Source organism: Podarcis tiliguerta (assembly GCF_965153285.1).
Source record: "Podarcis tiliguerta genome assembly, chromosome: 8".
In the NCBI taxonomy this organism is placed as follows: Eukaryota; Metazoa; Chordata; class Lepidosauria; order Squamata; family Lacertidae; genus Podarcis; species Podarcis tiliguerta.
Genome location: NC_139541.1, coordinates 28,091,289 through 28,117,621, shown reverse-complemented (window position 1 = coordinate 28,117,621; position 26,333 = coordinate 28,091,289).

The window sequence follows — 26,333 nt, the reverse complement described above, 5'->3', positions numbered from 1 at the left end:
CTATTTTAATCAAAGGAATGTTGGAGGGTACCTGACCAGGAGAGAAGGCCTTTATAAAAAGCTAAGTTGCCCTGCTATTGTGTTCCCTCCTTCACCGCCAGGGAAGATCAAGGCAGGGTTTTCTAAGCCACCAGGAAACTGACCACCCATGCTGCCTACTCATAATCAAGCTGAGATCCTTGTGCTGTCCTTGCGTAAACAGGGCAGTAGTAGGACTTAGGTTTTGGAGGCATTCTCATTCTCTGCCTTGCATACAAGAGCAATCCAAAAGAACATAATCTGATCCAGTCCAATTTGTAGGCCTGAAGTCAAAATGCTGTTGTTCAAGCACTTGACCTGGACTGGGCGCCTCCTGTGGTTTTATTTTTGCTGCTCCAGCTGTTTTATTTTGGGATGGATGGATCGGTCTATTTTTAATCTATGTTGCTTTCACATGTGTTGACCCATAAATCTGTTCCATTCCATTTCTCATTAATCTGCCGCTTTTTTTCTTTATTTTCTTTCTTCCTTTCTTCCTTTCTGTATCTGCATGAAAAATTACATTCGAATACATATTTTGATGGCATATTCTCTCAAAAATGAGTTCCTAAACATATTTCCACACTTTTTTGGCTGAGAATTGCCTCAAAACATTTGGGAACTACAAAAACTGGCATAAAACTAAGTTCCTATTTACACAATAGATTGGGACATGCAGATCAGGTCTACTTCTCTCAGAATCCACAAAGATCAAATTCTTCAAGCATCACTAGAATTATTTTAGTCTCTTTCTATTGACACTGATTGCTGTCATTGTGTTGCTGTCTAGGAAGCCTTTTTCATTTATTTATATTGCATTGTCTTTTTTGTGGGCCAGAAGGCCAACCAGACCACCTTAAGGGTAGCCCCTCCATTGCAAGAATCTAATTTCACCACCACCACCACCGAAATTAACCCCAGATTTGGCCATTTCGTCATTATCCCCTTTCAAATTTGAAGCTAGAACTGTAGATAGTCAATCCTTTGGCTCAGTCTTGAGCCAGGACTCAAGATAGTGGGTTTGGGGTTTTTTCCCCTGTCTCTCACCCTCTCTCCATTCTCTCCTCAAATGGCTGCTAAATCTTTCGGGCTGCTGGCTGTCACCAGAACAATGCAAAGGTGAAAATGCTTTAAAATGAAGACCGTCAGGGCAGAGATGTGTTTTTATTTCTTGGTATACACAAGAATCTTGCTTTATGGCTTCCAATCCACATTCATCACCCCTGCAAGTGTTGTTTTGTTTTTGTTCTTGTTAATAACTTTGGAGCTCAAGGTCCGGCGAAGGCTTAACACTGACTCCCTGTAAACTATGGTTTGCACATTGGAGCCAATCCCAGGAACACATCTATCTATCATCTATCTATCTATCTATCTATCTATCTATCTATCTATCTATCATCTATCAATCATCAAATTTATATCCTTCCGTTCCTCCCAAATTTGCCCAGGACAATAAACACATTTGTTATTTTTTTAAAAAAAGCAATTAAAAATACAACAGAGACTTTTAAAAACTTTTAATAGCATCTTTTAAAAAAAAGACAGAACACAATAAAACATGGCCTCTTCCACCATAGATATCTCAGAAGCCACAGGGAGACTCAACAGGATTTCTCATTTCCAGGGAGTCGGGTCTGAACATACCTTTTTATTGGCATCACATACAAACAAATGGTGGAAGGAGAAATAATTTGCCTATGTGAAGACCTTCAGGTGGAAACTCTTACACATATGGTTCTTAAATGTAAACTATATGTTAATCTCCACCAGCAGTTCCTGAACATACCACATAGGAGCTCTGTATAGCTGCCTCACACCGAGTCAGACCATCGGTCTACCTAGTTCAAGATTCTCTACTCTAACTGACAGCAGCTCTCTGGGATTTCAGACTGGGACCTCTCCCAGCCCTAACTGGGGCCTTCTGCATGCAAAAGAAATGCTCTTCTGCTGAGCCACAGTCCTTCATAGGGGCTATAGTTCATTTCTCCAGCTCACAACTAACAGAAGCAGATTTATGTGACGTAAGCAAATCTATGCAAATTTGATCCATTTGCTTAATTTATGCTTGGAACACTGTAAAACAGATGACATTATTTAAAGCTCCCTGTGATACAAATAAGGTTAATTACCAGGACCATATTTTTTACCCAAAACAAAGCAAAGCAGAGCTTGTTTACATATTGATTATTTTTTTTGCACTTCTCCTGAAATTTATACCTTGCTTTTTTTTCTAGCTTTGGAGGAAGCACCTAGTCTGCCCCACCAGCAAATAAAATGAATTTGCATATTCAGACTCTATTGAGTGATCCCCAGTATTCAGTTCTGACATTCGGGAGAAAGCAAAACTCAGAAGCACAAATCATTGAGCAGAGTTTGGGCCTTTCCCACCCAACCCTCCCTTTATTGCCCCTCCCGGTGCATCCAGATTGCTCTGAACTTCCCTGAATCAAAGGTGATGAGAACGGGAGTGTTAATCATTTTAATTGCCCGGGAGCCTGGAAAAAAACCGAGACTGGCCAAGCCAGATGCCGTCTCTTTAAAAGGATGCAACCGTGTCATCTCTTCCCATTTTTAATTTTTTTTAAAAAAAGCCATCCGAACCGATTCTAATAATTTCCATTTATCTGTGATGACGTTAGCTGTTTGGCCAGCCTTTGCCAACAGACAGGCTCGCCCTCGTGTTCCGTTTTGAACAAGGCGCGCTCCCTCTTTTCATTATCGTTAACGTGCTCCTGGTGGGCAGAGCGCGGCACGGTGGCACCGGTCACACTTTGTTGCTTTATCTTACATGACAAAGAGGGATTGTGTGCTTCGGTCCGGGGCCAGGAGAGGAAAGCAGAAGGTGGCACAGGAATGACTCCCTCCTCTCTGCCTAGGAACCACGCAAAGGGCTCCTGTGCCTGACTTGCTAACAGCGCGAAGGGGGCCAGACAAATAGATTTTCCCCTATATTTATAACCAGCATCATTCTTCCTTTCAAGCCTTTCAGCGCAGGTAGCTGTTTTATATGAAATGAACAATCTTTATAGACGTACCAGAGCCATAACAAGGCTGATTTTCAGCGGGGCTGAGGTATATAACTCTTGCCGAATTGTCAGCCCTCTTGCTCAACAAATCAAGCCTAACTTATGATGTTTGCGGTGTAATTTTTATCCCTGTTTGACTAGCCAACTACCCGGTGGTAATAGGATGTTGGGAGAGGGCAGCGGCAATGTTTGCACATGCCGTGATTGATAGGCTCGCTCTGCATTTTTCATTTATATCTCCCGATTCCGAATCAGTTAAGTTTAGGAAAAATGAAAGAAAACGGCAAGAAAAATGGGGGCCGCTCGCAAGCCCAGCGCTCTTGCCTATCCGAGTTCAGCTCGCATCTGCTCAGATTGTCTGGAAACATTAAGATATCTAAATGAAAATCAATACTATATGTGCCAGCGTTTACTACCAAGAACAAGTATCAAGAGACCCGGGCTAATCAGGCTTTCAGGCTTGCATGCTGGCCCTCGGCTGAACCCCAGGGGTGTCCTAATTGGCCCAGACTAATAAGAGAAGAGTTAAATTTATAACCGGCAAAGACATCTTGTTTCTCTTTGCTGCCGTTGTTCAGGAGACGGGAGACAGCCTCACCTGTGTTGCAGCAAGAGATGGACCGGGATGGGTGGAAGCTGCCTTTCGCCCCACCAGAAAGGTAAAAATGGGAAGGATAATTTACAGCCGCCCATAAAAACCAGTCAGGCATGTTTAAGCTTTTGGTGGGCACGGCACTATCAAACCTCTCTCTCTCGTGCGCACGCCAACTGCATATTTCCTCTGCGTAAAAGCTCTCCAACTAAACCTCGTGTATTAGGACATGAAAGGGATGTTTTAGAGCTGAAAGCCCCCAGCATACTCTTTGATCTCCCTCCTGATTTAGAAAGTGGCAAGGAGATGGGAGGAAGGAGGGAAGGCAAATAAATATGTTCGGAGTCAGAGGGCTGCTTGACCTGGTGCTAGTAAGTTCCGGTGTGTGTTTTTGAAGAGTGGGGGATCCAAGTGTGGCTCCAATTTGGAAGAGGTCCTAGAAGCCATCCAGTCCACCCCATTTGCAATGACAAATCATTGATTGATTGATTGATTGATTGATTGATTGATTGAATGAATGATTTGAAACATTTGTGGCCCACTCTTCCCCCAGAAAGACTCCCAAGGTGGCTTATGTACTGTCAATCAGAACAAGACAGTCCCTGACCCTCAGACTCACAATAAAACTAACAACAACATGGCACACAAGGAGAAAGGGATGGGGAGGAAAGAGGAAAATAACAATCACAATTCAGGAACCAGTTTCTACACAGTTACTCCTATAATGACCAGTTGGCACAGTTCAGGGGCAGGGGGTACCTGATGGCGCTGGGCCTCCACCAGCGAAGCTGATGCAATGAGCCTCCTGCTTCCCACCTCTCCCACCATGGAGGCAGCCTGATGGAGTGGCTGCTCCCAGATGATGGCTGAGGGATGGGGAGGCCTAATGGCCACAGACCCTGATGTTGGGAAAGATGGAGGGCACAAGGAGAAGGGGATGACAGAGGGCGAGATGGTTGGATAGTGTTCTCGAAGCTACCAGCATGAGTTTGACTAAACTGCGGGAGGCAGTGGAAGACAGAAGTGCCTGGTGTGCTCTGGTCCATGGGGTCACGAAGAGTCGGACACGACTAAATGACTAAACAACAACAAAATGGCCACAGCAGAGCTGATAGAGTGAGCTCTGCTTTGCAGCTCTCCCACTGAGGTGGTCTGATTTGTACAAAATAAAATTGTACAAATGGCCACCTAGCCTCCACTCAAATACCTCCAGTGAACACCCCAAGGCATTCTGCTCCCACCTTGAGGACATGGGTGGGAAACCTCAGACTCAGGGCAAAATGTGGCCCTCTGGGCTCCTCTTTTTGGCCCTCGAGGCCTTCCGCAAATCACGCCCCACTCTTCTCAGTCCATGCCCCTCACCAGCCCAGCTTTGCATCCTTGCATGTATTTGCCTGACTGGGACAGGTCCTGGAACAGATACTTATTCTTGCTTGCCTAGGTGGAGGATGGATTCTGAATGCACGTAGAAACTAGCCGGCTGTACAAAGCTAATATTTGCATTCTTGCTCTGTCCAGTTTTACCTCTGGTCACCACTGGGTGGTGTCCCCCAAGGGGATAGAGACATTGGTCTGAAAACCATTGCCCACCCTTAACTGTTATTACTCTTAATTATGTTTCTGCTCCCACCTTTTTCTCCAAGAAGCTCAGGGTGGCTTATGTGGTTCCCTCCCTCATCTAAGCCTTACATCAACCCTGTGAAGTAGGTTAGTATGAGAGAGACAGGGTCAGGTGCAAGGTGACCCAGGGAGCTTCATGGCCACATAGTAGAAATTTGAACTCTGGCCTCTCCCGGGGCCTCTTCCAGCACTCTAACCCTCTGCACCACACAGGGCCTACCTGCATTAGGAGGTTTCTCCTACCGTTTAGCTGAAATCTGTTTCCCTGCAAAGGGAAGGGACATTGAGAGCATCTAGGGAACCCAGAGCAAAAACTCATCATTCCCCCAAAGTATTGCTACACATCATCCCAGTCTCTGTGCAGTGAGACTCCAAGGGTTCCGGTCACTCCACCCCCTCGATCATTTTGGTTGCTCTTTTCCGAACCTCTCTCCACTCTACAATATTTTTCTTTCAGGTGAGGCAGCCAAATCATCATGGCTGATGGGTGCTGGGATCCAACAACGTCTGGAACTGCCCCCGGTCAAAGCACTTGTCTTGTGGGATCGTTTATATAATTTATCAGAGTTTAAACGATCCCCTGTTTGAGTTTATGCAGCGACAAGACAAACGGGTTGCTAACTCGTTTGAGTCCTATCAATAATCATACCTTCCTGGTTGATAATCCCTTTCTGTCCCTCTTAAAGAAAACACACATGAATCTGAATCATATTAACATAAACTTCTTCACTGTCAGATTCATTCAGGTTTACAGAGTTGTTCCTGAAGGCAGGCTTAGGTTACATAACAGATAAACTATATACTAGATCGAAATATACTCAGAGTTGAGAGTGGATTTCATTCTCTTTATTCAGCTCATAGTGGTGAGGAGGAATGGAAGTTCCCCCAGAATGTCTGCTTTATATACATTCTTTACACAATGGGCCCTGCATGGTTGGCTAATTCCGGGATTCTCCTCTGGGCCAATCAGGTTGTGGATTCACTTCCACCTGGAGCTGGATTGGGTGGCTCCTGTGGACCAATCTGCTGCATTTTGGATCCTATTCAACTCAGTACATAACATAGATAGTAGTGGGTCATGAGAAGACTGCATCTGAGCAGTTACCAGTTAACACTCCTTGCAGAAACCGACCAACTGACAAAACTGCCGGCCACATAGAGGCATTTAGTCCTCTCTCGGAATGTTGGACTTGACTGACAGCTTTATATCCCACATGTTGAAAGGTCCTTGCCCATTTCTTCACAACCTCAAAGCCTTAGCAAATCTGTGGGAATGTGGCCCCATCTGCATTGCACATTTAAACTAGCATCATAGCACTTCAAAGAGTCATGTCTTCCCCCAAAGAATCCTGGGAACTGTGCTTTGCTAAGGATGCTGGGAGTTGCTAAGAGACTAGCGTTCCCCTCACAGAGCTGCACTTTCTGGAGTTCTCTGTATAGAGAGGTTGATTCTTGTACCACTCTGGGAATTGTAGTTGTGGGAGGGGAATGGGGGGAATGAACAAACTGGAGTTCCCAAAATTCTTTTGGGGAAACGATGACTGTTGAAAGAGATATGATCCTGTTTTAAATGCCTAGTGCAAATGTGGCTTTTTTCTATTGACTGCAGCTTTCAAACTCTTTATTCAAGTGTCGTCCTACTGATCTCAGGGAAATTTGCTTCTAAATAAACTTGCATAAGATTGAACTGTAAGATCTTTATGTTCCAACACGTTTGTATTTTTTAAAAAAATGCATTTCAGGGGTGGAGGAATGATGTTTGCTTATGCTAAGCTGCCATTGCATTTTATGTCAAGCATTTCTATTTTAAAAGAGAGAAATCATTTCTAAATGGTTCTTCTCATTGTTCAACACTTTGAGTGCTGAATTAATTGGAAAGGAGAGTATACATTGTACAGATGAATAGGAGACATACATCCAAATTGCACTGTTTAGTTCCCCCTGCCCTTCGCAGGGATTTTATAATGGTTTTAATTGCAACATTTTCTATCTTCTCTGTTGTATTGTATCACTGTGTGTTTTATTTTGCAACCCACTATGGGGCTGGCAAGGATGAGGGGCGGGGTGAAAATCTTTTAAAATATATAAATAAAATGCATCATGGAGAGATATCCTGCCTGAATTCTCAGGAACAGTCAAACTTGTTAATATTATTCACATTGCACCATTCAAAAGGTAAAGGTAAAGGTAAAGGGACCCCTGACCATTAGGTCCAGTGGCGGACGACTCTGGAGTTGTGGCACTCATCTCGCTTTATTGGCCGAGGGAGCCGGCGTACAGCTTCCATGTCATGTGGCCAGCATGACTAAGCCACTTCTGGCGAACCAGAGCAGCACACGGAAACGCCGTTTACCTTCCCGCTGGAGCGGTACCTATTTATCTACTTGCACTTTGACGTGCTTTCGAACTGCTAGGTTGGCAGGAGCAGGGACCGAGCAACGGGAGCTCACCCTGTTGCGGGGATTTGAACTGCCAACCTTATGATCGGCAAGTCCTAGGCTCTGTGGTTTAACCCACAGTGCCCCCTGCACCCCCCTATTCAAATGATACAAATGCAGAATTTCCAGAAAAACCCTGCATAAAAGCCAGTGTGGTGTGATGGGTAGAGCACTAGGACCTAGGAGAGACCAGGGTTCAAATCCCTACTTGGCCATGAAGCTCGCTACGTGTGACCTTAAGCAAGTCACTGCCTCTCATCCTAGCCTACCTCAGAGGGTTGTTGTCATGGGGATGAAATAAGGAGCAGGGGAACCTTGAGCACTTTGGGGAGAAAGGCGTGGTGTAAATGCAATAAATATATAGAAACCACAATTCACAAAGGAACAGGACAGAGTGTGTTCGTGGGGCATTGCCAATCACCGTGTTATTTTGCACTGTTTTCAATGAATTTCCCAATTGTGTGCCAACTTCAGTGTAGTACCACCTGATGACTAAAGCAATTTCAAGGTAGATCTATTGGTGCTCTTTAAACAGGTGGCAGGGAAAGAGTCGGAGTAAGAACAGAGAAGTTGAAACTTGGGATTTCTGGCCAGCTCATGCCAGCTCCCCTGTGGCTGCTCACATCACATGAGACATTTAGCAGCCTTCGTTGGGGGGCCTCCTTTGTGTCCATTTTAATGGGGATCTGCTTAAAATCAATCAGTTGTCAGACGCAGTATTCCCCTTAATGGCTTCCTGCATGGTGGAGTCAGAAAAGCCATCGCAGCGTGTTGTCAATGAAAGCATGTTTGTGACACGCCAAGGGCTTCCCTTTGGTTTTGTCAGATCTCACCAGTGAACAGAGTTAAATACTGTCACTTCGGATACCTCAGGACCTTGGTGGCACTCCCAGGATGCAAGACGAAGCATTTATCTTTCTGAGTTGCTCTTCTTGACTGCTTCCTTTCCCAGTGCTGTAATTTCTTCTCCACAGTTGGTCCTGCCTCAGATAGGTGAGCAGGCAAACATAAGAACATAAGAAGAGTCTGCTCAGTCAGGCCAAACAGGTCCCATCTCATCCAGCGTCCTGTTCTCGCAATAGCCAACCAGATGCTGAAATGGGAAACCCACAACAGGATTCGAGCTCCAGTGCATTCTGCCCTCCTGCGGTTTCCAGCAAATGGGATTCAGAAGCATTGACGCCCCCAACCATGGAGGCGAAGCATAACCATTGTGGTTAGTAACCATGACTAGAGATGACTCCCCCTCTCCCCCATGAAGATGGGGAGGACCTCTGGTAAGCAACATCCTGTAAACAAAAGCTTCAGGTCTGTCCTAATCTTGCTGAATAAAGCTGAAGGAGCGAGGGCAGTCAACAACAATGAATCCTGCACCACCAAATAACCCAGAATGTAGTGGTCCATGCATACCCTGCCTGTTTCATTTTATAATAATAATAATTTATTATTTATACTCCGCCCATCTGGCTGGGTTTCCCCAGCCACTCTGGGCAGCTTCCAACAGAATATTGAAATACAATAATCTATTAAACATTAAACGCTTCCCTAAACAGGGCTACCGTCAGATGTCTTCTAAAAGTCTGGAAGTTGTTTTTCTCTGGTGGGAGAGCATTCCACAGGGTGGGCGCCACTACCAAGAAGGCCCTCTGCCTGGTTCCCTGTAACTTGGCTTCTCGCAGGGAGGGAACTGCCAGAAGGCCCTTGGCACTGGACCTCAGTGTCCGGGCAGAACGATGGGGGTGGAGATGCTCCTTCAGGTATACTGGACCGAGGCCGTTTAGGGCTTTAAAGGTCAGCACCAACACTTTGAATTGTGCTCGGAAACATACTGGGAGCCAGTGTAGGTCTTAGCAGCCACAGTAGAATTTCTTACCAACCCTTCCCCCAGGAGACTTCTGTTTCTTGATTATTGTTGTTTGTTTGTTTGTTTACTTATGCATTTGCTGCATTTACATCTCACCCTTCCTCCCAAAGGATCCCTGGGGAGCAAACAACAGGGGATTAAAAAAAATCTTTAAAATAATTCCGATACAGATGCAGACTGGGAAAGATCTCAACTTGAGAGGCTTGTCAGAAGACAAGGCTGGTCTTTTGAGGCACGAGGCATCTCAGAACAGTCCAAAGTCAAGTCAGATAGAGCAAAAATCAGGATTGAGCAGAATTTATTTTATATTTGGGGAAAATGCATTTCTTAAAAATTAATTAAAAATCAGTTTACAGGGATTATATCTATATATAATAACACACACACACACACACACACACACACACACACTTAACCTCACAGATTATCAGTTAAGTACTGCAGAATATTTTTTCACTTAATTGTTTGCACAAGCCTGGTGGCATAGTAGTGTTTCCAGCAAACGTTTAAAGATTAAAATAGAAGGCACCTGCTCCATCCCTGTTGGACAATGTTTATGTCAGATGAACCTCACAAATTTAAGGGATGACCAGTGATGCTCCTGCAGATTATTTTAGTGACTGATCTGGGAAATAAGCATTCAGATGGTCCCTGAGGGACCCTGGACCTCAGTTCTTGGAGGCTTTGCCGATTGATTCAAAGACCTTGCACCTTGTTCAGTAGCAGATGTTTTAACAATGGTGTCACATTTTGTCGCCCATGTCCATCTGCCACATTCTGCATCAGCTGCATCTCCTGGACCATGCCCAACATATATAGCATGTTGCAGAAATCCAGCCTCAATTCAACTAATACATGGAGTACAATGGTCAGGCTATCCCTGAATCACCAAGTAGGTCTGAGGGTCAATCTGAATGCTAGGATTTTCAGGCTTCCTATTGACTCAACAATATCCCCAGGCATGTCTGAGCTTCTTATACAGTCTCCTGCAAGAGCTAAGGCAGGTTTCCTCAACCTCGGCCCTCCAGATGTTTTGAGACTACAATTCCCATCATCCCTGACCACTGGTCCTGCTAGCTAGGGATCATGGGAGTTGTAGGCCAAAAACATCTGGAGGGCTGAAGCTGAGGAAGCCTGAGCTAAGGAATTTCATCTCTGGAGGCAAGGAATCCTTGGAAACAGAAAAGATTTAGTCCAGCATCCTGTTCTCACAGCAGCTGACCAGATTCCCCAATGGGAGACCTACAAGCAAGACCTGAGCCCAAGAACCCTCTCCCCTCCTGTGGTTTCCAGCAACTGGCATTCAGAAGAATTGCTACCTCCAGCTGTGGAGGCACAGCATAGCCACTGTGGCAAGTATCCATCGATAGCCTTCAAATCTGTACAGCACTACATTCTCAGCCTTTTCCATGACAGGATGGGGGATAAATTTGATTGTTTCCATTTTAAGGGAAACCCACCCAAGTCTCACTTTCCAAATCAGTCATGCAACCATACTTCAAAATTCACCATTCACTGAATTTTGCAATGCTGTTCTCCAGGGAAGTGAGTTGTATGAGAATGCATATACAGTGGTACCTTGGGTTAAGTACTTAATTCATTCCAGAGGTCCGTTCTTAACCTGAAACTGTTCTTAACCTGAAGCACCACTTTAGCTAATGGGGCCTCCTGCTGCTGCCGCACTGCTGCTGTGCGATTTCTGTTCTCATCCTGAAGCAAAGTTCTTAACCCAAGTACTATTTCTGGGTTAGCGGAGTCTGTAACCTGAAGCATATGTAACTCGAGGTACCACTGTACTAGGATAAAGTGCTCATTTTAAAAAATGCATATGTTAGTAAAAATAATATTCAGAAATACCTCTGTGTATTCTAGGAGAAATCTGACCCAAATGCTGAGGAATTTACACAAGGAATTTTAACAAAACTTAAATGTCACACTCGTGGCCAAATCTTAGTTTTGGAAAATGTGAGTGGTGTTAGGTCCAATTTTGGTTCAATGAAATCTTTGCTGTCCACAGGCTGTAACATCTTACATTCTGTTCCAGTGCTCCTGTTGTTCTGCCTGAAGCCACAACTGTTCCCTTATAACCTGCCTCTTATATGAGATTCTTATAAAAGCTTTCACTGCAGGAAAAGCAAAACTTCTGCATCACTCAGTTGTTCCCATTCCACATAATGAAGACAGATGCTTGTTTTGGTACAAAGGGGGGAACAGTTGACATTTTTCATTTCCCATTATCTTTCCAACACACTTCCATAATTAGCCCAGATGTGTCAAGCCCTTTGTTGAAAGTTAATGCAACTCCTTCCAGGTTATCTCCTTCCTTATGGCAGGAAAGGCATGAAGTGTACTTCCTCTTCTGCCTGGGGATCCAAGACATCATCTCTTCCTAAGCTTTCATGGACTCCAACCATTCTCTTTTGCCATGCGTAACATTCAGCATTTGCTGCTAGAATGTCTATAGCTCAATGGGCATCTGTGATGAGAGAACTGGGATGGGATCAATGCTTTCCAGGGTTCCCAAGGACCAGCCTCTGTAGGATTTATTTTTATTCTTAATATAAACACCTGAAGTTCAGAAGAAGGCACAGAACTGTAGAGTTGTAGCATTGGAAGAGACCCCAAGGTCTAGTCCAAACACCTGCAATACAGGAATCACAAGGAAAGCATCCCTGAGAGATGACCATCCAATCTCCACTTGAAAACCTCCAATGAAGGAGAGTCCACCACCTTCCAAGGGAGTCTGTTCCACTGTTCTTACTGTCAGAAAGATCTTCCTAATGTTTGGTTGTCATCTCCTTTTTCATCATTTGGATCCATTGGTTTGGGTCCTGTCCTCTGGAGCAACAGAAAACAAGCTTGCTCCATCTTCCACATGACAGCCCATTAGATATTTGAAGATGGCTAACACATCGCATCTATGTCTCCATTTCCAGGCTAAATGTACCCAACTCCCTCAAATGCTCCTCATAAGGCTTGGTTTCCAGACACTTGATCATCTTGGTCACCTCCTCTGTGCACCTTCCAGCTTGTCAATATTCTTCTTAAACAGCAGTACCCAGGACTCCAGATGTGGTCTGACCAAGGCAGAGCAGAGCAATACTCTTACTTCCCTTGATCTGGACAATATACTTCAGTTGATGCAGCCAATTTCACCCATCTCCGTGAGCCAATTCCATCAATCTCCAGCAGGGGCACCGACTTGCCCCTCACATTGAGGGGGTGCATCACATGATGCATCATGTGACATAATGTGGCAGGCCCCACCTGGCACACGCCAGGCAGGGGCAGGATGCATGCCCCCACCATCTCCCGCCTGATGAGCAGTTCCAGGGCACCACGCTGCCCAACAAGGAGAGCCTCCTGATGGCGCTCTCACTGCTGCCCAGCCTGTCACTTCCACCTCCACCTCTGCCTTGGCCTGGACTGTCCTCCTCCTCATCATCATCATCCTCCTTCTCCTCAAGGTGGCTCAGGGGCAGGTAGAGCAGCAAGCCTGCAATGCCACCGCTGTCTTCATACATGAGCACACTGCTGGGGCTGAGGAGCAGGAGGCAGTTGCCACAGTGGGGCAGAGGCAGGCTCACGGGCCCTTCTGCAGCTGCCAACCCTGAGGCTTCCTTAGAGCCCTCAGCACGTCTTGCCCCTACCCCCACAGTGGTGGGGACCCCCTCAATATTGGGGGGCTCAGCCCCCTGCCCACAAATATTGAGGGGGCCCAAGCCCCTTCCAGGGATGCGGGTGGCGCTGTGGGTTAGCGGCTCGAATCCCCGCGATGGGGTGAGCTCTCGTCATTCAGTCCCTGCTCATGCCAACCTAGCAGTTTGAAAACATGTCAAAGTGCAAGTAGATAAATAGATTCCGCTCCGGCGGGAAGGTAAACTGTGTTTCTGTGCGCTGCTCTGGTTCGCCAGAAGCTGCTTTGTCATGCGGGCCACATGACCCGGAAGCTGTACACCAGCTCCCTCGGCTAATAAAGCGAGATGAGCACCGCAACCCCAGAGTCGGCCACAACTGGACCTAATGGTCAGGGGTCCCTTTACCTTTATTAAGCCCCTTCCGCCCCCTATAGTTGGTGCAACTGATCTCCAGAGAGACCCAGGGTCAGCTCCCTGTTTAGCCATGAATCCCACTGGGTGACCCACTGCCTGATAGGACTGTTGAAGATAGAATGGTGGAAGCAGGGAGATATGTAAAGCCATCTACAGCTTCTTGGAGGAAAGCCAGGATGTTAAGTGTAGTTAAAGAAATGAACCCCACCTCAAAACCTGCTTTATTCCCCTCGTCTTCATCCCTATGTAAATGAAGCGGATACTCCCAACTCCCACCCAATTCTTTTAATCCATGCCTTTTCTAGATAGAATGCAATGAAAGTGGGACACACACACCCCAAATCAGAGTTCTTTGCAGCTTATACGATGCTGGAGGAGGCCACAAATTGCCGGCAAGAACCCTGGACCAGAAAGAACACTCCTCCTCTTAGGAAGGAGGGAGCACTGCAGCGTTTTGTGACATTTCTATATACCAAGTCTCCAAGGCAAGTGGCGATCCTGATGAAGTGGACTGCATCTGTGGAGTCTCATGCCACCCCTGATGAATCAGCCTTTAGGGCACCACAAGATGCTCTCCCAGTGACAGGCTAATGATGCTTCTCTTCTGGAATCCCTTTTCCCCCAATACCAAAATTTAGATCTTCTTGACAAGTTATTATGTCATTTCAAGACTAGGGTATTATTATTTTTCAGGGGAGACAACAATATGAGAGTAGAACGTTTGGTGCTAAAATTATCAGCAGCCTCATACTGAACCATATCGGAGGACCGCCTCACTCATATTTCTGACCTGCAATACATACACACACTCTGCTTACATTCACAAATCTTTTGCACTCATGTTTTGCGTGTGTGTGTGTGTGTGCGTGGATGTTGTGGTTTTTGGGGGGAAAAGAAAAAAGGAAGGAAGGAAATTTTCACATTGCAGATTCAGTCAGGCGGAGGACATGACTTGTGTAATCCTAATAAATCAGAAGTTTCCCAAGTGGCAGAAGCAACAGGGGAACAGGGAAGGAGCAGAGCTTCATGTTGACCTTAGCAAGAGCTTATCGAGAAATGATGTCCTCTTAAACAGACTCCTGTAGAGATGTTCTGCATTTCCTCTGACAAATGGTGAGTGCCCCTGACGGCAACATTCCTAACAGAACAGGGCTGATTTAGCAATGCACAGGCTGCCCATTATCTCAAAGAATAAAAAGGCCATTTAAAGAGAAAATCCCTGGGACACTTGGACCACTGGATGCAGCATATATATATATATATATATATATATATATATATATATATATCCCATCTGGTACCACCAAAGCTATTAACTACAATGGGAAAAAATATCTCATTTGCAGGACAAATGTTGACTTTAATCAGTTATAAACAGCCCTCTTTTTCGTCAGGGGTATCCGATAAAAGCCAACTTAGCTTTCTTTCCATCTAACACGAATGCCCATAAATCTGATATTCCCAATGTTATCAATTTTGGGGCTTCCAGCATTTCCAGCTTTGCCTTTAGGATCATAATGCTGCACATGATGGTACTTGTCAGAGCACCTAGGCATCTAAAAGCACACCGATTAAATTAAACAATCTGTTCTCTTATTAAAAAAAAAAAAAAACCCTTGTCAGAAAAACTTTGCATGCCAAGATTACAACCTGTCATTATTGTGCCCTGTGCTTGAGCACATTTTTTTTTAAAAAAAAGTATCTCTAATAAGATCTACAAATCTTTGTCCCTCAGACAGCTTGCTTTATTGTGTTGGTAAAGATAAAAAGAAGATTTAAATAGGTTACTGCCCTCGGGAAGGATGGAAACACTACACAAAAAAGGGCTGAGAGGTCATTTTTATTTTATTTTATTTTTGGAATGTTAATAAAAGTTTTCATAAAAAATGATGGGCCTCCAAGAATAATGTCTGGGCATAAACTCTAATAATAAAAGGATGTTTTCTGCTGTGGTACGCAGTGCGTAGGTTTGATCCATCAAGTTCTTCGTTTAATGGACTGCAGGACAACTTGAGTTGACGGCCACTATGGGATTTTAATAAGAGAAACTTGGTGCAGAAGATTCACCTTAAGATCACCTATTATGGTGCAAGTTTGACAAATACAGAGTGCTAGCTCGGTGTTTGGCCATTATGCGAATGCGCTATAACTCCTCATAATGCTCAATTTATTTGCCAGAAAGTCATGCAAGTAAACAATTCTAAACACCCCCATGGCGCAAGATTCAATGCTAGCTTCCTGGCTTGCCACGGTTTTCACAAAAGTGAGAGCCTTGCTTAAGTGCACATATGAATTCCCAGCATGAATAAACCTTTAATTATGGAGGTTTAGCATGATGCTAACAATGGCTGGTGCTACCCAGAGTAACCTAGTTCCACTAGTCTTTGAAAACAGCGTCCAAAGGTGCAAACCCTGGTTGATAGGCAACCCATTCATTTATTAGTGTATTGTTTGTTAACTCCATTTATATCCCACATTTTCCTCCAGGAAGCTCAAGGTGGAACACATGGTTCTCCCTCTCCTCGTTTAAACCCACAACAACCCTGTGGGGTAGGTTAGGCCGAGAGTCATGACTTATCTAAGGTCACACCCAGTGAGCTCATCATGGAGGTGGAGCATAGACATCTTGTGTCCTTACATATGGGTTGGCCATACCCAAAAACAAAAGGCTCTGAGCAGTTACTGTAGCCTCTGTGTAGAATTAGGAGCAGAAAGAGGAAAGAAAATTGCCCACCTGATCCAGCATCTTGTACTCACAGTGGCCGAGCAGATGCCCCGGTGAGAAAGCTGCAAGAAGGACCTGAGTACAAGAGCACTCTTTCCTCCTGTAGCTTCCCGCGACAGAAGGAACTCAGAAGCATTGCTGCCTGAAAGAAGCAGAAGAAGAAGAATTTGGATTTGATATCCTGCTTTATCACTACCCGAAGGAGTCTCAAAGCGGCTAACATTCTCCTTTCCCTTCCTCCCCCACAACAAACACTCTGTGAGGTGAGTGAGGCTGAGAGACTTCAAAGAAGTGTGACTAGCCCAAGGTCACCCAGCAGCTGCATGTGGAGGAGCGGAGACGTGAACCCGGTTCCCCAGATTATGAGTCTTCCGCCCCTAACCACTACACCAAACTGGCTCTCCATGAAACCATGGAGCAGAGCATAGGCATGGTAACTAGTAGCCATCCAGTAAGAAGTCATATCCGGCAATATGTCATGGAAAAACCAGTAAATCCCGTTTTTGTGTGAGAGTACAGTGGCCATTTTGGGTGCTATGATCTCATGTGATTTTGTGCTCCCCTCCCCCCCCCAAAAAGTACCATACTTTTCCGTCTATAAGACTCCCCCATGTATAAGACACCCCCTATCTGGGGAGACTCAAATTTAAGAAAATGGGGGGGGGGATAGCACAGGGTTGTTGAGCTTTTTTAAGGGGGGATAGCCACAAATAGTGCACGCATCGCAAAATCCACCTCCCGTCTGTCCCATCGCTGGCAGAAGCTGCCAATCGCCTGCCCAACTGCTGGAGCGTCAGCCAATCAACACCGCCCATTGACTCGGCAACCAATAACACGCGCAATAGTCATTGACAGCCATGGCAGCAACCAATCAAATGTCCACTCAATGCACTATCCATGTATAAGACGATCCCCACTGTTTAGCATGATTTTTAAAGAAAAAACATAGTCTTACACACGGAAAAGTACAGTACTTTTAAAATGTACTTTTTTGGGCCAACAATCCAAAATGTGTGTTTTGGGGCACCAGACTCTTGCATGAGAGCATGTCCCCTCCCAAAGTGCATCTTTTGGACTCCATGATCTCTTACGGGTCACATGACTCATGTAGGAGCACAGCCGGGATGACACGTGTCCCAGTTTTGGGACTCAACATATAGGAGGGTGTGGGAAGCTGTTCTGATTTTTTATTTTTTTTAACAGAACTAAACCCCCTTTTGCGATAGGTTTGCAGGGAATCACCTGCTGAGCCAAAATATCTGAATTGATAAGAACGGAGGTGTTTCATCTGAATTTCCATGCCTTTCACATCCTAATTACAAAAGATGAGTGGGGAGGGGGGGAACCTGGCTATGCTCTGTCTTTCACATCTCATTACATTTATTTGGCTTTATTACTAATTCTTTGTTAATATAATTTTCACCTTGGGAACGACATTTCTTTTCCTTTTCCTTTTAATCTAGTTAATCTGCTACATGAAACTCCTAAAGCAGGAAGTCCTTGATCACTGCATCATATTTCTCTGGGTATTTTAAATGACACTCGCCATATTGTTGCAAGGAGGCTCTATCAGCCGGGAGCTCTCTGGAGGGGGGTTTGTGTATCTCTCTCTCTCTCTCTCTCTCTCTCTCTCTCTCTCTCTCTCTCTCTGTGTGTGTGTGTGTGTGTGTGTAGCTGTGTGTGCCTCTGCCTCTGCTCAGTTTCCTGAAAGAGGGCTTTTTTGTTTCTCATTTTAATCTATCCTGGTGGCCTAGGGAGATGCACAAATAGAGGCTGCATGGAAAAGATCACCCTCGTGCATGGCTCTCTCTCTTTTTCCCCTCCGACGCTGGCGCTTTTCATTTTACATCAGCGACGTGCCCAATTACATGACATCGCCAATGTACCTTAATCCCTGTTTCCTTACCTTTTGCCACTTGTTAGTGGTGGAAACCTCCAAAGGATTTAAGGCGTCGCAAAGACACTTCGGATTGTACAAGTTCCGTGAGCAGGTCCCTAAAGGAGACCGGGAGAAAGGAAGGAGTAGCAGCAGCTTACACACTCGCCGTGAAATGCCAACCCAGAGGACAAGCTCTCTAATCCCACCAATGATGTCCCAGCCCCGTGATGGCTACCAGCCGACAATGCCCACAGACCCCAATCCATTTTTATTGTATTCCAGCTGCAGTGCTATATTTCCTGCCTCCCCTTAGCACCGCACATACAGTGTACTTGAAAACAAAAATCCATACTATTGATCCCGCAATGTCACCACAATTATTCTTTTGAAACAGCCATTGAAAACAAATTACATCTGCACTGCCTTTTCATCCGATTGCTCCGGGTGAGCAATGCTCACGGTGGCCCCCAGCGCGCTTGGCGTTAGCACTGTGTCACCGAAGACAGCCCGGCGCGAGGGAAGGAGGGAATTCAAGGAGAAAATAAGAACTGCCGGGAGCATAACTTGAAACGGGGAGGGGAGGAAGTCAAATTAAGCAGGTCACCAAAGGCCGCCACGTTGCTTGATGCCACATTCAAATGTTGCATGGCCGTCTGAGGAACATAATGATACGAGCAGAGCACGGCAACTAGAAGACTGGGCCTACCCTTCTTTCTCTCTCATTTTCTGCCCCTCCTCTTCCTTCCACAACATGAGAAGATACTGAACTAATTAGATTTTATGCAGACTGAACCGAGACCGTAAAGGCCTCAACATCCCAGCCCTTTTAGCACCTGGGTACACAAACAAATTAGGCGGCCATCTTGTTTACTGATCCAGCTTCTGGTTCCTTCCTTTTTGAAAAACAAAACAGCAGCCTGATCAAACAGAAACTTAGCAAGCGTCTTTTAGCATCTGTTAGCTTTGCACGTGTAGCCAGTTGCAAAGGGGGGGATGGATAGCATTCTCGTTTTAATATACTTGCTGCTTTACAGAGTATATAACAAACAAGGAGTCCACCCTGTGCCCATGGAAGCTTACATTTCAAAATCTAACAGAGGGAGCAGAGAATGGCAGAGGCAACAAAAGAAAAGTATGTGTGGTCCAAAAGGGTGTGTAGTGTGTGGTGTGTAGTGGCCTAAATTCCAGTTGAGATCAGATAGTGACCCTGCCTGTTAATTTCAGGCACCTCCATAAGATTTTATTTTAATTTTGGCTGGAATTTAAATCTTCTCTGACATTAGCTTTTAATTTATTATATGTCTGTTGAGCTTTCTATACACTGTTTAGTGTTTAGTCCTTTGTTGGATTTTTTTACACAGAGGTTGAATGGCTGGGGATTCTTTCACTGTGATTCTTGCATTGGCAGGGGTTTGGACTAGATGCCCCCTTGGCTCCCTTCCAACTTTACAATTACATGATACTATGATTTTATGTTGGCACTTTGGAAGCCACTCTTCACCCTTGGTTGGCAAAATGAGGACCACTTGACACCGTCCAACCAGAGGACTCTAGTAATGAGGATGGCAGCAAATGCTTCTGAATACTGTTGCCGGAAAGTCCAGGAGGGGTGAGCTTGGAGGTTTCCCATTTGTGCATCTGTTAGAAGAAGATGCTGGATTATAATGGCCATTGGCAGGATCTTCTTGCATTCTTAAAAAAAACAAAAAAAACCATGTGTATTACTTAGGCAATTCAGGTGAATTGTTTCAAACCAACTCAAGTACTGAAAAATGCCAAATATATCTCTTTATGTGCTTTGCTTTGTGATATCCATTCTCCACCTTAAAAGATTCCACGCAACTCAAACAGGAGATTGGGAAGTGGGGAGTCAAAACTGCAACCATGACATTTTCTGAGCATGAGCTCAGGACATGATGAGCAATAACATAATCATAAAACACTTGTAAAAGCCTACTGGGTCAACCTCATGCAATTTGCAGGTTGATCAATGTCTCGGACATCGTAACAAGGCATCAAACCTGTAAGAGCAGCAACTAATTGTTATAAGACCCATTTTATTTATAACTGAAAAGAGAACTGCTCTAGATAGGTATTAAAAGAGTTGGGCAAGCAGTACTTATCCAATGAAAGGTATATAAGAAGTGACCTTATACCAGGTCAGACCTTTGATCTGTCTAACTCAGTATTGTTTACAGTAATGACCAGTGGCTCTCCAGAATTTTGAACAGTCTTTCCCAGTTCTGCCTGGAGATGCTGGAGGCTGGACCTAGGAGTTTCAGAAGTTCCCCATCAGGCTTGAAAATGAAGACATCTTGACTCTAAACATTCAGGATAGTTGCTCTTCTGGGAGGATGCAATGATTATAGGCAACTCTGCATTTTGATTGCCCAGTACATTTATCAACAGTGTGGTCTCAACCTGGTGAGCACTGCAGCAGAAGCAAGCAACTCTTTTCCTGTCAAAATTCTCAAACATGGATCAGACCTCTCAAAGTACTCCAAGAGAGAACATGGCTACCTGCTCTGGAATAGCTCTTTTGGGCATTTTGGAACCTGAGACCCGTTCTGTTGTGAAAACCATGTGCTCTACCACTGAGCCAAAGCTCTTCCCTAATACTGTCTGGGGTTGGCATCAGTCAAACAACCTCTGGAGGGTACTTCACAGGCAATCTACATATCATCTGGTCATGTTGCCAGGTGTTATTTGCCAGTTTCAGCTCATCTTTATAGTCACTGCTTCTTAGCTCATTCTTGCAGCAGTGAAAATGCCCCTTCGTAATGTTATGAATAGTTTCCCCCCTCTGGAAAACGTATACACATACATATTTCACTCCAGAGGCAAGCATTAAAACATTTGGCCACCCTAGTCAAGGGAAAATTCGTTTGCTCAACTTTGACCACACAAGTCACCATGGTGGATTCCTGCAGCATGGAAATGCTAACTTTGGAGTATTAAGAAAACCAATAGCCTTGTTGACATGAGCATGGGATTCTAACCCCTGAAGCCTCCTGATATGAAGCATTGATTTTTCTGTCTGGGTATGGTTCTAAAGCCATTCATTCTGAATGGTCAGGACTCACAGGCTCAAAACGCAAGCGAGAGAGAGAAAAATCTGTTCTCTCCAGTTTTACCTCCAGGCAAAGTTGAGGAATAAACTCTACATTTTGAGATATGAGTTCTTCAAGCTGCATTTAGTGAAAGCTTATTGCATTCACACACACACACACACACACACACACACACGTACGTTTCATTTTGTCAGGGAGTCAAACTGATCTGGACCAAATCCTAAACCAAACCTTTATTGCTCTTGTTGTTTTCCCACCACCTCTGAACTGGAATAGGAAACACTGCCTATCTGACCACACATTCTAAGCCTAAATTCTTTGGATTTTACATGCATAATCCAGATTGAAATTTTACACCCACGCAAGGACATGTGATGCTCCATGCACATGGGAGAGAAAAGCAAGGGAAGAAAAGCAAGCTTTCTTGTCCCATAAACATAGATGAATGACCCAGGCAAAGTTCATCATTGCATCCAATCTAGCCAGAGCTGGCCCTACCATTAGGCAGAGGGAGGCAGCTGTTTTAGGCAACTGATTTTGGGTGTCAGAAAATGATTGGTTATTTGATTTATTATGGCTGCATTATGTGGTTGTACTTTTCTGCCTCAGATGCCAAAATAATTTAATGAACTTGAGGTACTATGGCTATGTACCTTGAACAGGGGGCATGGATTATTTTTGGCTCTGCCTCAAATTGCCAGTGTGGTGTAGTGGTTAGAGTGTCAGATTAGGACCTGGGAGGCCAGGGTTCAAATCCCTACTTGACTAGGGTTGCCGTCAAACCGTCAAACACCCCGAAAGTTGTTGAGCCAAAATAGCTCAATTTTTCGATTGATTTTTCTAAGATCCAGGACAAAGTGCCACCTTTCAGAAATTTCCCCCTGATGTCAATTCTACCTTTGAAATCATGGTAATGTCTGGGAAAATCTGGACATATGGTAGCCCATGAACTTGACCATGAAGTTCACTGGGTGAGCCAGTCATTGCCTCTCAGCCTCTTGCAAGGTTGTCATGAGGACTGAATGAGGAGGAGGAGGAGGACCATGCACACCACCTTCAGCTCCTTGGAGAAAAAGGTAGAATGGAAATTCAGCAAATAAATGATAAATCTTGAGCCAGTCCTGATCTGAGCCCATAAAAACTGATTCTGGATAGAGTATTCAAAGTTACCAGACTTCTGTTACTTGAACCACAGCTTAATTGGAATAACTTCAGGTTATAACTAAGCCCTGAATGCTTTGAACTCTTCACACAGTACAGTTTTGCAAGATCCACCAACTTGGGTGGCTTTAAAAGATTAGAGACACCCTCGTGATTATGTTCCACTGCCATTTTTAGAACCAGTATACCCAGTTGCTGGGAATCACAAGGGGGGAGAATCCTGTCACACTCATGTGCTTGTGGGCTTCTCATTGGGGCATCTGTTGACCACTGTGAGAACAGGGTGCTGGAGTAGATGGGCCTTTGGCCTGATCCAGCAGGGCTCCTCTTCGGCTCCCATATTTTGCTTTCCTTGACCTGTAGCCAACTTGCAGTCACAGAATTCCATCTGCATGCTTTTAAACTGAAGGAAATACCTTTGGAAGAGAAAGGTTGCTTGCTATTCTACAAATAAGATCATCCAGCTTACTTATTTCACAAATAACAGCCATGCTTACTTGTCATTCCTCAAATACTCCTGCCAGATGACTTGTTATTTCTCAGATGCATCCATGCCTACTCATTATTCCGCCGAAAGTAATTACGAGGTTTCCACACTTGTTATTCCTCCTGGTTTCCTACCACTGGGCTTGACTTAGCATTTGCTCATGTGCTGCCGATACGCCTCCCTGCCAGCCCCGTTTTTTCACAGCTGTGTTGACATGTTTGCTCCCCTCCAAGAAGCAGGAAAAGGACCGTATTAAATGTGCACTTTCATAAAGGCAAAGGACACCTTCCTCTATTCCTCTCCACCTCTTAGTTTTCATAGTTCTATGAGACCCAGTGTGGTGTAATGGTTAGAGTGTCGGGCGAGGACCTGGGAGACCAGGGTTCAAATCTCCACTCGACCATGAAACTCACTGGTGACCTGGGTCCAATCACTGCCTCTCAGCCTAACCTACCACACAGGGTTGTTGTGAGGGTAAAACAGAGAAGGGGAGACATATGCATACCACCTTGAACAGCACTGAAAACCCGGAAGTAAGTGTTCCAGTTTTCAAACGTTTTCCGGAAGCCAAACGTCCAGTGCAGCTGTCGGCTATTGTTTCAGGGGCGCCTGCGCCAATCAGAAGCCATGCCTTGGTTTTCGAATGCTTTGGGAGTCGTACAGACTTCCAAAACAGATTAAGTTCAAGAACCAAGGTTCCACTGTAATAATAAGAGAATGCAAATGCAGCAAAAACCAATTTGCCGTTGGAACAACATTGCGAGTGGCTTTACCTGCCCCTGGAGAAGAGCCAAGTCCTGCATTTCACAGGACTTCAATAAGAAAACAATTGCAGGGTGGGGTATGCAATCCTAAAAAGAGGGTGCCTGCTTCTTGACCTAGGGTGGTATCCAACTAAGCAGTTCTGCTAATGCAAGGAGTTTTAGCTGTCTGTGCTACGAAACTTCCCTGCCTTCTCCTCAGGCGCTCCCTGCATCCCAACTGAATCTGCTTCAGAGGGTTGGGGGTAACTTTGAAACAGATCTAGGGGTCACCCAAGAAGAAGAAGAGAGAGAAGAAGTTCCATTGCACAGCTCAAACTCCTTGAACTAGCTGATGTCTTTAGCTGGACACCATCCCTATTTGGGGTGAATCAAATATTTTACACACCCACATACCCACCCACCCACCCCTTTCTTAATTTTGAAGGAGGCCTCTATTTCTGGATGTTAATATTAGCACTTAAAATCTCCTGTTTGTACTAATATTTTAGAACAGGGATGTAGAATGCCAGAGTAGTGTAGAGGTTAGCATGTCAGACTAGGACCTGGGAGAGGCCAGGGTTCAAATCTTCACTCAGCCCTAAAGCTTGCAGGATGTGACCTTGGGGCCTGTCACTGCCTCTCAGCCTAACCTACCTCACATGGTTGCTTTGTGGGAATTAAGTGAGGAGAGGGAGAACCATGTTATGCCACCATGAGCTCCTTGGAGAAAATGGTGGGAAATAAATGTAATAAAAATAAAATAAACAAGCAAACAAATGCCTGGCCTTCTAGATGTTGTTGGACTACCGTTAGGGCTGATGACAGTCAGAAGGCATCTGGATTGCCAAAAGTTCCCCATCCCTGAACAAGAATGTAGAGTGATTTCTAGAACAGATGTTGAGCTGCAATAGCATATAACTGCCTCTATGGATGCGCCATTCCTGAGAATTATATTAAAAGTACCCTCAGTGTACACAGAAGGATAGCTACACGTATACTAAAAATATAAACTCCTGAGTTTATGTATTTTAAAATATCAAACACACACACATACGCACACTCGCATTCTATTCCCAAGACTATATTCCTGTTTCCTCTTCATTCACCTACATACCTAGCACTTCAGCGCAAAAGCTTCTATGTATTTATTATTACAATACTTACTGCTCTGACTTTTGAAGTAGATGGACAAATGATTTAGAAGCAGAGAGAGGCCTGAACCAAAACAATAATAATAATAATAATGCACTGGATTCTTTTTTTTCTCCCCCCCCCTCTTTTTAGCTTGATTAGCCAAGCCAATGGAAAACTCTAGAAAACGCACACAATTATTTTAACTGTCATCGACTGGCAATTGTAATTGACATGATTTGTACGAGACGCGGTGTAATAACTGAATATATTAAAAAAAAAACCCGTGCGGCTTGATTACCAGGCGAACATTACTAGTGCCACAATATTATTAACAACACAATTATCGTGGCATCCCTAGGACACGCTCTTAGCACTTCGATGCATTAAGCGAGCCTTTGCTAACGAAGAAAAAATTAAAGTGCAGCAAATTTCAAAGCACCGGTTGTGCCCAATATCATTAAAAATTTATAAAACCGGGGCCCCCTCCGCCGCTCGCTCCACCCCCAATACTACTAGCGCCCCCCCCCCTTGAACATGACAAGTGTTTGGTTTAAATGAAGATCAGCCAGGAGGAAAGAGCCGAGATCTCTTATTCTTTGTCTCTTCTCCCCTCGCTCCTCTGTTCTCTCTCCGGCTTCCTCCCACCCACCCACCCACCCCCAACCGCCAGGCACCTCCATCCAGCTGAAATATGTAACCATTACAGAGTGACAGCTTGACACACAGTGACCTGTCAGAACATTCATCTCTCAATGTTTTATTTTAGTGAGGAGCCATGCTGCAGAAAGAAGAAGGAAAAAAAATAAGCAAGTTGTTTCAAGGCTTGGAGTGAGATCAAACATTTCTGGCATCCCCACTTACCAGACCTTTGATTTACAATGGATCTGTCAGGGGCTGATTAGACAGTGTGTGTTTAAAAACCTATAGATGTTGCACAATCACACAAGAGCCCACCTTCTCCCTTTCTTTTTTCCCCTCTTCCACCAAAGCAGGCAACATTCCCCCTCCCCTCTTTGTCTGAATGACATGGATAAGCTGGTTACATTACAGAGACACACACAGAGAGAGAGAGAGAGATACTTGCTTATACCTTGCAAGTGGGAGATACTTAGTGTTAAAAAGAAAAGGAAAAATGGTACCAGCTGCCACGGAACAGCTCATTTGGGGATGAGATTTGCTCTTCTTGTGTTGCTGCTGCTGTCCGTAGACATCAGCCTTCAACAAGCTGGTGCCCTCCCAGATGTTCAGGACCACAACTTGGGATGGGTGAATCGGTCCATTTCAGATTTTCCCCATTTCTTAAGTACACCACATTCCCACATCTGTTTGCAAAAAAATAAGGAAACAAATTTTAAAAATCCATGGAAATCCACCCATGGTTCTATTAAGAATTTCTCCTCGTGTATACATTCTTCTGCATGCAGTTTTGCCTGACATGCACATTTTTGTAACGCAGTTTCCCCAAACACACTGCTTCTTTGCATGCAACTTTCAGTCATCTATGCATTTTTAAGGCACACTTT